The 16,020-nt window shown below is 41.5% G+C and overlaps 1 protein-coding gene across 2 annotated transcripts in view; it reads left to right on the top strand.

Annotated features, from left to right (window-relative positions):
• The window catches only part of TPPP (tubulin polymerization promoting protein), a 43,660-nt gene that overhangs the window by 14,961 nt on the left and 12,679 nt on the right, over positions 1-16,020 (top strand). The gene's annotated exons all lie outside the window — the stretch shown is intronic.

Below are 16,020 nucleotides of genomic sequence, written 5' to 3'. Positions count from 1 at the left end.
TTCTGTAAAATATCCTCTAGATATTGTTGGACTTCAGCTCTCTCCAGCCCCAGCTAGAACGGGGAGTGATCACAGGTGATGGAATTTATAGTCCAGCAGTATCTGGAGAGCACCAGGTTAGCTCTGCCATACTTTACAAGTTTAGATTGCACACCTGAGTTTCTTTTTCTATCCTGATTAGCATTCACAGGTTACACATTCCAGGCTAAAATACATTGAGTGATAGCCAACAGTCATACTCAAGAGTCGTCACATTGAAATTAATGGCCTTAAGAAAATTAAGTATATTTTAATTGACAAAATGTATGTACTGTTTAATTAATAACATCAAAGCATAGAATCATATTAAGTTATTGATTAAAATACTATTGAAATCAAGCACTAACACCAAGTTGGCATAACATTTACAGTATTAAAATATAAATAAAATCAGTAGTTTTAAAACAAATGCACAAAGTTAAAATGACATGTCTGGATAGACTTGTCTTTAAAAATGCTTTTAAGAGGTGCCAAAAATAATGTTCCAAAGTGTAGGTGCTGCTACACTAAAGGATCAGTTCCTTGCAAGTGAGGAACAAACATTATGTGGCAGTTGTAAAAATGTCAGTTCTGCAGATAGAAGCAGTTGAGCGGGGGCATACAGGGTAAGGCAATCCCTCAAGTCAACTTAAAGGCTTTATATACTAATAGTAATATCTTGAATTTGACTTAGAACTTTTTTAAAATATTAATTTCAGCGAGACTAAATATGACTAACCTTGTACACTGGCCAATATTAGCTTCACTTCTGAAAATCTCTAATACTATTTTTATTCTGGGACAATTACTGTGCACTGGATATTTGTGTGAGAAAAACTGTTTAGCAGATTAGATGTATGGTGCCTGGTATGTACACTTCTGAAATGTTTTGGAATCTAGCTTTTGCTGAGTATTGTTACCTTTCTTTAAAAGAAAAGGAGAGATAGCGAGTGCCTGGCTACCTGATGCCATGCAGAAGGAAGGGCAAGGGAAGCTCAACAACCGTCCATCCCTTCTTCTGAATGTGCTACTTGAACATAAGGCCTGGTTACAGTCTGAAGGTGCTTGATAGAGCAACCTTGCTGAAGCTAAGCAGGCCTGAGTTTGGACAGGACCTCTGTGGGAATAAGTTGGGGGACGGACGGACTGTAGCTTAGCGGCAGAGCAGCTCCTGGGCAGGCAGCTGGTATTGGGTTCAATCCCTGGCATCTTCCCAGTTAAAAGATTCCAGGTGGAAGGTGATGTGAAAGAGCCTCTGAAGAGCAGCTGCTGCCAGCCAGAGACAGGGCAGAGCAAGATGGACCAGTGGCAGGGCTCCCCCCCCCCAATCTGGAACTCAGTTCTGGCACCTCTCAGGTGGGCGCCATTGCCATTCTAAGAGAACAAGGGAGGTATTCATGGTGAGTTCCAGCATTGACCAGTGGTCTGACCAGGCGTAAAGCAATTTCCTATAAAGGAGAATGAGATAACAAAATGGACTGTGCTGCACATGGCTCTGTGCTAGGAATGAGTTGCCTGAATCCCATTCTGCCATTATAATAAGAAATCGGGGGGCAGTAGGTTCTTCGGCTTATGGTTAGGAAATAGTTCCTTGAGTTGAAACTTGGCAGTGTAGGAGAGGCGGGTTGAGAATGGTCCATGCCAAACTTGGGTTAGAAAGGCTAGGAAATGACTTATTCTGAATGAGCTGAATGTTTGATGTTTGATTCTGGCATTTTGATGGGTGATGTCGGTTTCTGCCCATAGAGTTCGCTGAGGTGGACTTAGGAGAAAATGCTTCTGTTTGTACTGGGGCTTTTGGGGAAATGTTCTGTAAGGTCAAAGGGGGACATTTGGTATGTGCTGTTACCTAGTAGCAGTGTAACATATTTGTAGTTTTTATTTAAAAGGTACTTTCCTGGCAAATGTTACTCTATGAGGCAATAAGAAAATTCTCACACATGCTCAGTATGAACCACTGTGGTCTCGCAACAGCATATACTTCTGGAAATGGAAAGCTGAGTCAGATTCCCTCCCAGAGCTAATGTCTGTATTTCACTCGAGGACAGCTGAATTAGGGAACTCCTTGCTGCAAGGAAAATGCTTTTTCACTTCTCACCATAGCTGCCAAGTTATCCCTTTTTTAAAGGGATTTTCCCTTATGCTGAATAGGCTTCCTCACGAGAAAAGGGAAAACTTGGCAGCTATGCTTCTCACACCTTATCATGAAATTTGTTCCGGGCTCTGTATACCCTTACGTTTCCCCCCCCCCCCGGTCTGTTGAAGATGAGAGGTTTATTAAGATAAATGCTTGCTGCTTATATAAATTATATGCAGTTGTTCAGAATCTCTCTCTGTGTGTGTCACTCACACACACACACACACACACACAACAGGCTTACCTAATTACTTAAAAGGCAGGTGTTTTTACTAACTGCTAGTGACGTGGGCTTGCCGATCGGAAGGTCGGCAGTTCAAATCCCTGTGACGGGGTGGGCTCCCGTTGCTCGGTCCCAGCTCCTGCTAACCTAGCAGTTCGAAAAAGCGTGAAAGTGCAAGTAGATAAATAGGTACTGCTCCAGCGGGAAGGTAAATGGCCTTTCCGTGCGCTGCTCTGGTTTGCCAGAAGTGGCTTAGTCATGCTGGCCACATGACCTGGAAGCTGTATGCCGTCTACCTTGGCCAGTAAAGTGAAATCAGTACTGCAACCCCAGAGTTGTTTGTGACTGGACTTAACTGTCAGGGGTCCCTTTACCCTTTACCTTTAGTGACACAAACTAACACTGCAGTATAATGCCGAACTATTCTGCCTGGACTCCAGTCCTTCCATAGTTTGGCTTGTAGTTAACTAAGTTTGCAAATAGTTACAATGCATTTCAGCAACCTATTAAGTCCAAAGCTTTAATCCTGTCTGTGCCATAAGCTCAAAAACTATTTAAAAAAGAAGACACTCTTTTTCTCTCGTTTATCTTTTGCTGATTCTGCACTATGGAAGAGTGGGCAGGATTTTTGTTTCACAATTACAAAACTAATCACATCCCTGTGTGGGAGAGGTACAGTCGTACCTTGGGTTACGAACACCTCGGGTTACGAACACCTCGGGTTACGAACTGCGCAAACCCGGAAGTATTTTCGCCGCACGCATGTTCTGCGCGTGCGCAGAAGCGGCGCACACGGTTTGCGCATGCGCAAAGTGCGAAAATAGTGCTTTGCGCATGCGCAAAATGGCGGTTCGGGTTACGAACTTTTCGGGTTACGAACTGCGACCTGGAATGGATTGTGTTCGTAACCCGAGGTACCATTGTACATGAGAACTAAGGAGGAATGTTTCACCTTTAGCTGTCCTGTACTAAGGCAGGGGGCTCAGTGGCTAGAATCACTAGATGACCATCAAGGTCTTTCCCACCTTTCCATTCTATGTGGATGGTAGTTATTACCAGTTAGGCACCTGCAGCGTGGAAGAGTGGTTTAAATTGCATAGGCTCCATGCATTAGTGCAGTGAAGAGGTAAATCTGGGACTTTGAACTCATAGTCTGCCACTATCAGCCATTCAGCTCCAAGGTGGTACAGAAGCTGGAACTAAACACAGGCCAGGACACCCTACCATATCTCCTGAATAATGCATTTTCCTGTAATTTCCCACCATTTTGAAACAAAAACAAAGAATATATATTAACTAGATGTTGAAACTATGAATTCTAGTGAGTCTGCTTCCTCTCCTATTGTAGTTGCTCTTTATATGGTGAAAGAATCACATGCTTAAATGCACTGCACATCAAAAGCTAGCCTGTCAAGAGGGGGTGGGTGGGTTCTGGCCTAGTCTCTATCCTGACATGCTAGTTTTCTATCTGCAGAGCCCTTTTATATATGAAGAAACATTCAGATATACCTACAGTGTAAAGTGACACAGCTCAGTAACAGCTGGTGCGTATGATTTGCTGAAAAGGTTATTTTTTGTTTTACTCCTGCCCTTCCTCTTTTCATCCAGTGTGTAGTAAATAGTTGGATTATGTTGCCATCCTCCGTTTAACAGATGTCAGCAGCCTGGATTAAGCAGTCTCAAAAAAAGTGTTAAAATAGCCGTCTGTAGCGATCAACAGATTAAGGTCACATATTTTAATATTACACCATTCGTTCCCCATTAACCGACTTCACCCATCCATTGTAAGAAACCACAGTATATGTTTCCATCATTTCCCTCTCTTAAAGCAACACAGTCAATAAAATCTCAATTTGGGTTTTCTGGTTTTACTCTGTGGAAGGAGAAATAGGCAGAATCTGACTGGTTTTTTAAAAAAATAGTTTTCAAGGAATAGCAAGGAGAAGAGGTTAACAACAACAGCAGATTACAGGTGATTTGTGATGTTGTGTGATGCTGAATGAGAACACCTGTGCAGGAGAAGAGAGGGTCACCCAAAGGTATTCTAACCCTATATGCCCAATGCAATCCTGTTACTCAGAAACAAGTGTGTGGACAGTATCAATAAATAGTTGTGTCAGGGTGGAGCTAGGAGTTTCCTGTTACTGTTCTTGTTTAAGAGAGACAATAGAGTTCTTGTTTAGCTTCCACACTGGTGTGTCCTCTAAATCTTCCATGACAGCAAGTCCTCCTTCTTCTCTGGTAAGTGTGCTTATGATTGCAGACTTACTTGTTATTTTGATTGAGCAAACAATGAATTTGGTACTAGACAGAGAACTGGGCATCCTAAGAAACTCAGCTTTCGTTAAAAATGAAATTAAATAAAATATGAGTTTCTAGTCCCTAAGGTTGCAATGATGAACATTTGACCAATATTTGCTGCTCTCAGAAGCAAGGAGATGACTCTGCACATCTGGAGGGCACTGGCTTCAGGGTTTTACATAGTTCTTTCCATCCCATAACTAGCAAAATGTGATGTAAATATTGCAAAACAAAATATGTACAGACACAAATGTGTGGAAAACTTCATGCAGGTTGCATCTAACCAAGCTTTACTCAGAGTAAACCCATTGAAATTAATGGAGGTGAATTAAATTATGGCTATTCATGTCAATGGGTTTACTCTAAGTAGGACTTGCATAGGATACAATCCTCAGCTTTCCCTGGCTTAGCTGTGCACTCCTGCACATTGAAACTAACCATGTGTGTGTTTTATATCCTGATAGGGGAGGGAGGAGCCAAAATCTTCTAAGAATAGATATGAGGAACCTATGACATATTGCTTTGGGCATATAAATTTTCCTTTTTATCGGGGTCAGCAACTGTTTGTGGGAATTTGATACTGCAGATATGCCATAAGTCATGTTGCCTGGCTGGTTGCAGTAATCAAATAGCCTCCTGTATAAATACTTTTTTATTTTCAAAGCCACAGCCGTGGTGGATGCCACTGAAAAATATGGCCATTAAGTTGCTCATTTGATGCCATTACTTGACAGGGGAAAAAATCCAAATATTTCTGCACATACTGGCATGTTGCTATGGCCACAGGAGGCCTGAATGACATCATGCCCTGGATCTCTTGTGAGCATTTATTTAGATAGATGTCTCCATAGAAACATCTGTTTGTATATGTGTTTTTCTCTGATGTTACCAAGTGTTACATTTTAAATGTGGGTCTCTGTACCAGATTGCTAGCAACATTAATGTTAATATAAAGAGACACCATAAATACACTTAGGTCTCTTCACACCCCAAAGGTCTCTTCACACCCATCAAAAGAATAAATACTGGGTTTGGGGGGGGGCATAGCTGTCAAGTTCTCCCTCTTTTTAAGGGAAATTCCCTTATGCTGAATAGGCTTCCTTGCGAGAAAAGGGAAAACTTGACAGCTATGGGGTGGGGGGAGAAGTAGTTGGTTTTCCCTGGAGTGCTCCTATGGCACACTGTGTCTTATCTTCTGAAAATTTCCACCCATGTTGTCAACAACACAAGTTCCAATTGCCAGCTGTTGTAGCCCGGTTCCCACTGTACAGGTCTCACTGGTCTCTTGAAAAGCTTCTCACCTGAGGCAAGCATGTCTGCATACAGCAAATCAAGTAAGCCAGATGTAGCCGTTGTCCCTGACAGCTGGGTAGGTGGATTTTAGGCAAGGAAGCCTCTTCTACCTTCCTTGCATGTTGTTGCTTAAGACTTCGAAGGGGTGAGCGTTTCACAATTGCCATTCCTTTAAAACAAGTCCTTTATGAAATTAGTTGGAGGAAAGCTGTGCTGGTTCAATACTTCCTTATAATCTCTGGAGACTCTCTGAATGCTTTATCTAATAGGGTGAGCTCTTCTTGTGGCTAAATGACACACTCTGTCAGCTCTTGAAAAGATGTGCTAACAGTGTTTTTGGTGATCAGTCATCTGGCTTTCAAATCAATTGATCATTAAACAGACGAACAAAACCTTAGTAGAAATGCATTTTTAAGGAAGCATGAGAAATACTTTGGATGAAGTAGTCTCTTGAGAGAGTTTGCCTTTTGTGCCAGATACTAAGTGGACTGTCTTTTATAGGGTCTATATTCTCTCCTGGGCTTTGTCTGGGATACTGATGTATGTTGACCTGAATCAGGGAATATGTGCGATGCAGCTGTTCATGCTATCCAAAGCTGTTTCATGTGCATATAGAATCATAGAATCATAGAGTTGGAAGAGACCACAAGGGCCATCCAGGCCAACCCCCTGCCAAGCAGGAAACACCATCAAAGCATTCTTGACATATGTCTGTCAAGCCTCTGCTTGTTGTTGTTTAGTCGTTTAGTCGTGTCCGACTCTTCGTGACCCCATGGACCATAGCACGCCAGGCACTCCTGTCTTGCACTGCCTCCCGCAGTTTGGTCAAACTCATGTTCGTAGCTTCGAGAACACTGTCCAACCATCTTGTCCTCTGTCGTCCCCTTCTCCTAGTGCCCTCAATCTTTCCCAACATCAGGGTCTTTTCCAAGGATTCTTCTCTTCTCATGAGGTGGCCAAAGTATTGGAGCCTCAGCTTCACGATCTGTCCTTCCAGGGAGCACTCAGGGCTGATTTCCTTAAGAATGGATAGGTTTGATCTTCTAGCAGTCCATGGGACTCTCAAGAGTCTCCTCCAGCACCATAATTCAAAAGCATCAATTCTTCGGCGATCAGCCTTCTTTATGGTCCAGCTCTCACTTCCATACATCACTACTGGGAAAACCATAGCTTTAACTATACGGACCTTTGTCGGCAAGGTGATGTCTCTGCTTTTTAAGATGCTGTCTAGGTTTGTCATTGCTCTTCTCCCAAGAAGCAGGCGTCTTTTAATTTCGTGACTGCTGTCACCATCTGCAGTGATCAAGGAGCCCAAGAAAGTAAAATCTCTCACTGCCTCCATTTCTTCCCCTTCTATTTGCCAGGAGGTGATGGGACCGGTGGCCATGATCTTGGTTTTTTTGATGTTGAGCTTCAGACCATATTTTGCGCTCTCCTCTTTCACCCTCATTAAAAGGTTCTTTAATTCCTCCTCGCTTTCTGCCATCAAGGTTGTGTCATCTGCATATCTGAGGTTGTTGATATTTCTTCCGGCAATCTTAATTCCGGCTTAAAGACTTCCAAAGAAGGAGACTCCACCACACTTCTTGGCAGCAAATTCCACTGTCGAACAGCTCTTACTGTTTCACCTTTCACCCTCCTCTATATGACATCCTTTTATATATTTGAACATGGCTATCATATCACCCCTTAACCTTCTCTTCTCCAGGCTAAACAATAGGAGTATAGCGTCTAGATCAAGGGAAGTAATAGTACCACTGTATTCTGCTCTGGTCAGACCTCACCCTGGAGTACTGTGTCCAGTTCTGGGCACCACAGTTCAAGAAGGATACTGACAAGCTGGAACGTGTCCAGAAGAGGGCAACCAAAATGGTCAAAGGCCTAGAAACGATGCCTTATGAGGAACGGCTTAGGGAGCTGGGTATGTTTAGCCTGGAGAAGAGAAGGTTAAGGGGTGATATGATAGCCATGTTCAAATATATAAAAGGATGTCATATAGAGGAGGGTGAAAGGTTGTTTTCTGCTGCTCCAGAGAAGTGGACATGGAGCAATGGATTCAAACTACAAGAAAGAAGATTCCACCTAAACATTAGAAAGAACTTCCTGACAGTAAGAGCTGTTTGACAGTGGAATTTGCTACCAAGGAGTGTGGTGGAGTTTCCTTCTTTGGAGGTCTTTAAGCAGAGGCTTGACAGCCATATGTAAGGAATGCTATGATGGTGTTTCCTGCTCAGCAGGGGGTTGGACTGGATGGCCCTTGGGGTCTCTTCCAACTCTACGATTCTATGATTCTATGAAGAGTCATGACAGAGCTATGGGCTCATAGTCACTCTCCTGTGACAAATGTAATTGGGGTGGGACTTTTTAATCTTTTGCTTTTAGTTTGCAGATGGTGAAGATATACAGTATGTGTGGACAAGCTGGCTAGTTTTAAAAAAAACACCTTGTATGTTACCAACTTTGGGGGACTAATTTGTGATGCTTCCAAAGAGCTTTGCTCAGAATATTGTGGGGGTTGCACATTATACTGGTTTTTTTGTATCAGTGATGGCCAGTTTTATTTATTTGCACTACTGTCTTTATTATGTGGTAAAGTGAGGTGAATTGGATTGTGATGTGCTTGGTATTTTCCAGCATATTTCAGTGGGGGATAAGGGAGCATGAGTTGCTCAAACCAGCACATCAAAATTGCTTCTACTCGTGTAACATTTGCTCAGCAAATGTGATGCTGTGTTGTGGATACAGGTTGACCTGAAGGCTGCTTTCAACTGCAGAGAGAGTATCCATTAATCATGATGCTAGGCTGCAATAGCTACATGCCAGGCAAACAGAAATCCTGAGAGTAGAGTTACGGCACAAGAATGGAAACATTGGCTTGTTAAATGCTAACCAAGCAGTGAGCACTTGGATTGGAGCTGCTTGGGACATGATTAAAAAAAGTAGCAAGGGATTTGGGCCAAAAGAGTACAGTGCAACTTATTAATTGCATCTTGTTACAGAATGGACTGCCATCAAAAAACAGTCTTTGCATGCTTTGACAGAGACGATAATTGGTGTGAAATTTATGTACTATATATAGATAAAGGGAGACTTGTATTGCTAAAGGAGCCGAAGTTGACGTTACATGAAACCATTCCTCTTTTGAGTTTTCACGTTGACTTCAATGGTGTGGTTAATATCTAGGATTTTATTTTGTTTTTAACTCCAGAAGGGGTAGGAAACGCAAGCATGCACCTATTGCCTTCTTTCATCTCTTGGTATTTTACTTATCCCATTTGAAAGTTGTAGTGATGTGGGAACGAGATTTTAATTTCTAAATCCATGTACCAGTATGTAGCACAGAAACACAGTTTTATGCACTAAGGCCTTTAGTGAGAAAGCAGAATAGTAAATAGGACACCTCTAAAATATTGTCCAATTTCTACGTGTTGTGCAATTTTGTGAAACCCAGGTCCTCATATGTAAGATATGCAGAAACAGCCCATAGATCAGACAGTAATTCCCCTGTTGCCCTCTTCTTCATGCTGGGTGCTGGTTTGCATAGGCAGTAATTGTGCCTGTGGTCCACCATTGGCCAGACTGACCAGGGGTGCTGGCAGTCCAATGACACTTGGAGGTAGACAGATGAGCCACCCCTACCCTAGAGCCCCACTTCAAATGCTGGAAGCTCTCTTTGTTTTTGTCTCTGTTTGGACTTCCCATAGAATAACTACTGGTATGTGGGGTTGGGTGAGGTGAAGCTCACAAGGATATGATTTTTTGATTTTTTTTTAAAGAGCTCTTTAATTATAACCATATTTCCTGCAAAACACTCCCCTGCAGAACAACTGTAGAAAAATCACCATAGTGACCAGTGCCGAGGTGAATTATCGCATCTGTTTACATTTTTAGGTTGCTAAACAGGAGATTAATATAGGAAGTGAAGGAAGCATGGCCAAATTTTTCCTCAGTGGGAAAATGGAGAGGCTGAATACAACAATGGCAGAAACTGAATTCAGACAGGACACCTGAGTTAGATTAACTTCCCTGTTTCCATCACAGCATTTTCCTGGAAACAAAAGCTTGAGGATCTGAATAACAACACCATTGCCCAACTTTTTATGGGCAAGGTGATTTCCACACCACAATACACTGGTAATATCTGAGGGCTTGTTCATATTATTAATGGTGTTTTTGTTTTTGTTGTTGTTTAAACCAACAACTTTCAGTGTTAAACCAACAACTTTCAGTGTTGTAGTTGAATATTGTTTTTCTCCAGAGAAACCATTTGGTTTGTAAAAAAATGTTGTTTCACATTCTCTACTTCCCTGAGGGACAGGAAGTTTCAGTGAAGCTGTTTTAGAGGATCAAGTTCCTTGTGAGAACTTTGTTTTGGGACATGTGCTGCCTTTTGTAATAAACTACTTATTTACAAAATGTGTGGGTCTCTACAAGTTTCAGAGTAACACCAGCTTACTACCTTAATGTTTCTAGAAGTGGTTTTTGCCCGCCACAGGTCTCTTGGCACCTTTAATAAACAAGCTTTACTCTCACATTATTTTTGTTCGTTCCTGCCTGGGGGGATGGAGTCAATTAATAATTTTATTTATTGCAGGAACAAATGACAGGAAAGATGCCAATTTGATCTGAACAACCCTTTATGTATGTGCTTTATGTGTTTTTGTCTTATGCTGGTCTGTCATAATTGAGAGAATGAGTATTTGTACACCCAACTTCTACAGTTGCCCTATTGACTATTTAGCATGCACTACAGTGGATGACAGGAGTGCCTGGTGTGCTCTGGTCCATGGGGTCACGAAGAGTCAGACACGACTAAACAACAACAACAACAACAACTTATGGATGTAGGTGCTTTTGCTGACCTATGGCCATAATAAAGATTCCTCCTCTTCTTTCTTCTTCTTCACCTTTTTTAAACGCTTCCCCAATTTAAAGCACACAAGTGTGTGTCCGTACACCCTTCATGTAGAAATTTAATAGACCAGGTAGAAGCATTATTGTAATCCTTAATATTTTTAACCATTAAATTTTTAACCATTAATTTTTTTAACCATTAAATTTTTATTGATTTTCCATTTTTTAACAATTTAAACAACACACATTAATCCATGTGATACATAGCTGTCCCCAGCTCTGACTTCCCCCCACCCCCTCAGCAGGTAAGTTAGTTCCGTCCTCTCGCGTATTTCAACTTTCTCTTAAGATCACAAATATAGGATTTAACTCGTAACCGCCAACGTTTTCATTCCTTTATAGTTCATCCTAGCAAAGTCTACAAATTTACTCCATTCTCTATGGAATTTCTCGTCACCCTGGTCCCGTATTCTATAAGTCAGTTTGGCCATTTCCATAAGATCTAATAGCTTTGTTTGCCACTCCGTAATCTGAGGTAACTCATGTGACTTCCACTTTTGAGCAATTAGTAATCTAGTGGCGGCCATGGCATACATAAAAAATCTCTGGTCACTTTTTGCAATTCCATTATCCATCAGCCCCAATAGAAAAGCTTCTGTTTTTTTTTTTGGAAGGTATACTTAAGTATCTTTTTAAATATTGTAATCCTTAATATGCTAGTTTGTACACAAGAAAGATTTTCATGCCGTTTTCTCTCCCCAGCTTCCCGCCAGTCTGAAGTACACAGCCAGAATTTTGATCCCTCCTTCAGCACGATTTGTAGAATGGCTCTTAAAATTTCCAGGCCCCTCCATTGTGGCATTGGCAACTAACTCTCTCATGCTAGAATACTGTGGATCTCATTCACTGTTCTTCGTTTTTAAACTTCTGGGTGTTACAATTTCACTGGCCTGATAGATGTTCCCGTTCTGTGGGTTCGTCCCACTGTTATGGCTCCACTATTTTTAGAAGATGTCTGAGGCTTCTCTTGGTGTTTTTTGCTGTTCAGAATGGATGAGTACTTCTCTTCTGGTATGAGCTGTCGTGTGCATGCACACTTCTTCAAGTCTTTAAGGTCTTCAAGTCTTTAAGGTGCTACTGAAGGAATTTTTTTATTTTGCTTCGACTCAGACCAACACGGCTACCTGCCTGTAACTACTTCTCTTCTGTTTGTTTGCAGATTCTTCCTAGGCCTCAGCTTGAGATCAGGATGTAGCTGGCCTGGTTTATGCTACGTTTCTTTCTGGGGCTCACTTAATAATGCTGCTCTCTTTAACTAACAATAAAGCCATACCAGCTATGGTACCCTGCAAAAGTTACTTGGCATCCCCACTCCAAAACAAAAACCATCCAGGTATTCATATATTTAGAAAGTCTTTAATTAATGATCATTTTCCTTTCCTTCTTATTGGAGGTCTCTTTAACTGCTACTCGCTATGGCAAATGAGGAAAGGTTTTATAAGCTGGAAAATATTCCAGCTCTTCTTTTATCCTTTTCTAAGCTCTCAGTGTGCCAATGATATCTGACATATTTACAGGTTAGCAATGTTTGTGGATTCTGGAGCACTTCACTGTTTTACAGAGGAAACATCCCTAAGTGTGCAATCATCAGGGTGCAGTATTATATCTCACGGCTCCCTGAATATGTACCTCTCCAATAAATGTGTTTACAAATACACTGGGTTTTTTTGGAAACACACATTATATCCAAGCATCTTGGGTATGTACACCTTAAAAATGTGATGTGTAAAGCAGCTTTTATTTGCAAGATTGAGGAGAGGCTAAGGAAAAAATAATGTGTCTAGCTCAAGAATCAACATCTTTAACTCGAGGGGCATGTTGGAACTGGTAGCGTGACGAAATTTTCCGCTGCTCTACAGAATAATGTGCCTTTTGCTCAGCTGAACTGAGTGCCTGCTGGTACCATTTATGGAGGTTATCAGCTTGTGCTAGGTAGGCATCTAGCATAGCAGTAAAGTATTATGCATTGCAGTGTTTTGTGGTACCATCCAAATGTTCATTATTATTATTTTATTCTGATACGCTCAGCTGTAAGGATTATAGGTTTATTAATTTAAGGAAATCAGTACATGAATTGTTTTTGTAGTCAATGGCAGCCTTTTTCTTATTCGTTCATATTTAATATCAATAGAACTCCTAATTTAATGTCCCACAAGATAATGCCTCTCTTACAAATATATAATAATAATAAAAAATGAATGAATGAATGGAAACATGAAAATGATGAGTGAGTGGCCTTGTAACAGGACAGCAGGTCATTGTGCTGTTGTTAATCCTGTTCAATTGCTGACTTGCTCTGTGCTTAACAATAGTGGGAAACTATTGTTTAAAGAAATGCTGCGTTGTTTGGATATACTGGTACTTCTCGGTAAACACAAGAGGCCACAGGGCAGTGCATATGAGGCATGGCTTAGGAGACGCTTTCAGCAATCCCTCCACTGGCCTGAGAAATTGCTCCATAGCAGGAAGGCGGGCTGGATGCCACTTGGATGGTAACTGCCATCAATCCATGTGCTGTAGCATATCTTACAAAGGGATGTGGCAGAGAAATGTGAAGGGAAATGGGTGCCGTAGGGGTGAGTTAAGAGGGTCAGGAATGGACTGCCATAGCAGTTTTCCTCCCACTTCCTCCCTCTCAAGGGGTGCAAATAGTCACTGGCCAGTAGTGAGCCACAAGATTCCCAGTTATGAGCAACCTATTTAGATATACAAATACAAACTTTATAAAATAATTGTTCTAATAATAACAACAATAACATGACTGAGGACTCTGAAATAAGATGTACACACCTTCAAATTCCACCATGATTTGAGTGTTTTCAGTACTAGAGTACTTGAGAGCAAACTGTTCATCTGAGAAAGTGATTTCAAAAATGGAGAAAGTATGGATAATTTAAGATTATACAAACCAAAATATGAGAGCAAGCCTGAGCAAGTGAAAGAGTACATGGTTAAACGAGCTTAAGATGTTGGACATATTATTTCCGTAGAAGTCTGAGAGAAACTCTGGAAGCAGTTCTCATTTAAATACAAGCTTAACAGAAAATTGCTCTAAGGTAATGTTGAGATGGTACCTAATTCTAGCAATGAACAATAGAAAAAATAGTAACTATCCAAAAACATGTTGGGAAAGAACCAGAAGGCTAATGTTAAATGTGGTGGAAATACTGTAGAGTGCAGAAATATCTAACAGGAATCAGAAGTGGGGAACACAGATGAATACAGGTCCTGCTTGCAGACTTCCTGTAAGGATCTGCGTTGCACTGGAGAACAGGCCCATGCTCAACTAGATGGGCTGATTCTTCAGGGCAGTTCTTAGATTTGTATATTCCAATGCATGTGTTTTGGGTAGAGCGTGTTCCACCTCCCCATGCACTTCCAGAATGGTTGGTTGATTAGGATGGGGAGCCTGTGGCTGGAATACATTTCCTAACATCCCTGACAGTGCTGGCTGGAAGTTGCAGTCAAGCAACATCTGGAGGGCCACAGGCTCCCCATTCCTGCTTAGTGGCGCAATGCAACAGTAACAGGCAATATCCATCTACAATGCACCATCTGAGCCAGCTCTAGACTTCTTTCTGGGAGCCCCTTTCGTCCTCCATTGGGCTCCCTCGGCCGGTAGGGCCCATCTGACACCTGAGCCCTACTGGGGCCCTCGCAAGAGCAGGAAGCCCTTTCCTTCTCACCTCCCCCCCCCAAAAAAACCCTGTGTTGCTGTCCAGTCCTGCCCTTTGAATGGCTGTTGCCCTCAGCCAGGGCTTGCTTGGAAAGCTCTAGTCCTGTGAAAAATAAACTGGGCTTATTTACTTCTGAGTTTAAAAATAAAAATAAACCTTGCCCTCTTCTGTAAGCCTCTTCTCTCCGTTCTCCCCTTCTGCATGTTTGTGTCTCCCTTCTATTATTTTGTTCTGTAAAATTTTATCCATTCTTTCTAGTTTGGCTTGGTTTATAAAAGAAAATTAACAAACAATCAAATAACTGGTGTTGGGGGATATATACACACATTCAACTAAAACTCAATAGTATTTGAATATCTAAAAGTATGACACAGAATTGGCTTCTTCCTTGTTTAGTAATGTAATTAAAGTTTTAGGGAACATTTAGGGAACATTTTAGGGAACATCTTAACTTCGATATCTGTGCTACTAATTACTTCTGCAGTTTTAGTTTTAGAGAACATGTGTTACTTTAAAATTATCTCTGCTATAAAATTACAGTTGTAGTACTGTACTATGCTAAAGGTAATTTCAAACATTATCAGTTTTAGACTCCTAAATAGTAGCAGCTGCCAGGACATTACCTCGTTCTCCTCTACGTAGCTCCATCCTTATTTCAGACATCGTAATATATTGGTATATCACAATGTTTAGCAGGTGATATATCATGATGTTGAAAACAAGACATTCCTCAGCCCTAGCATGAAATACGAGTTTGTGCATTTTGACAGATGTTTACTAATAAACAGCTGTGGTGCCTTAATAGCAGCAAAAGCATTGCTAGTGAATGTCAAGGTCTCCCCCCCATGTCATCTCCCCCTCCCCCTTCATTCCTTTCATGTTCTTCCAGCAAATTATTTCTCTCCTCCTCCTCTACTTCTTTTTTAAACACCAAACAATGTGGCTTCTGAGGGGCAAAAGCATTGAAGCTTATTGGAGCTCTAAACATTTTCTCCCCATGGGAACCAAACTGACTTCTTTGTCCTTTGATCCCAGACAATAATTTACACAAATCGCCACAGAGTTGTACATGGTCTGTTTGTGTATAAACTGGGCCTTTAACATTATATTTATGAGTGAAATGAAGTGAAGTTTCTCATGAACTGAACTACTTGAGGCAAGAGAGTTACAGGATGCTCCGCAACCTCCACCCCCCTCCTTGCATGCAGAAAATGTCTGGGAGATTTTCTGGGCTGCACCTTTTCCCCTAATGCATTAGTTTTCTACGTGCAGAGAGTTGGGAAACCTTCAGATATGCAGTCGGAAGTGATGCAAACCAGGATAAGCTGTATCACATGATTGCATGTTCTTGGATAAATGGTCCTCAGTCTGTCAGCACTACAAACAAGACAGATTGAGGACCACGAAAGATTGAGGAGTTCCCGTCACTCCTCAAGGTCCAGTGCCCCAGGCTAATT

Source organism: Zootoca vivipara, chromosome 12, assembly GCF_965207765.1.
Source record: "Zootoca vivipara chromosome 12, rZooViv2.hap1.1, whole genome shotgun sequence".
NCBI classification, from domain to species: Eukaryota; Metazoa; Chordata; class Lepidosauria; order Squamata; family Lacertidae; genus Zootoca; species Zootoca vivipara.
Note: the sequence above shows the minus strand (reverse complement) of the source record. Positions and strands in the feature narration are given on the sequence as shown.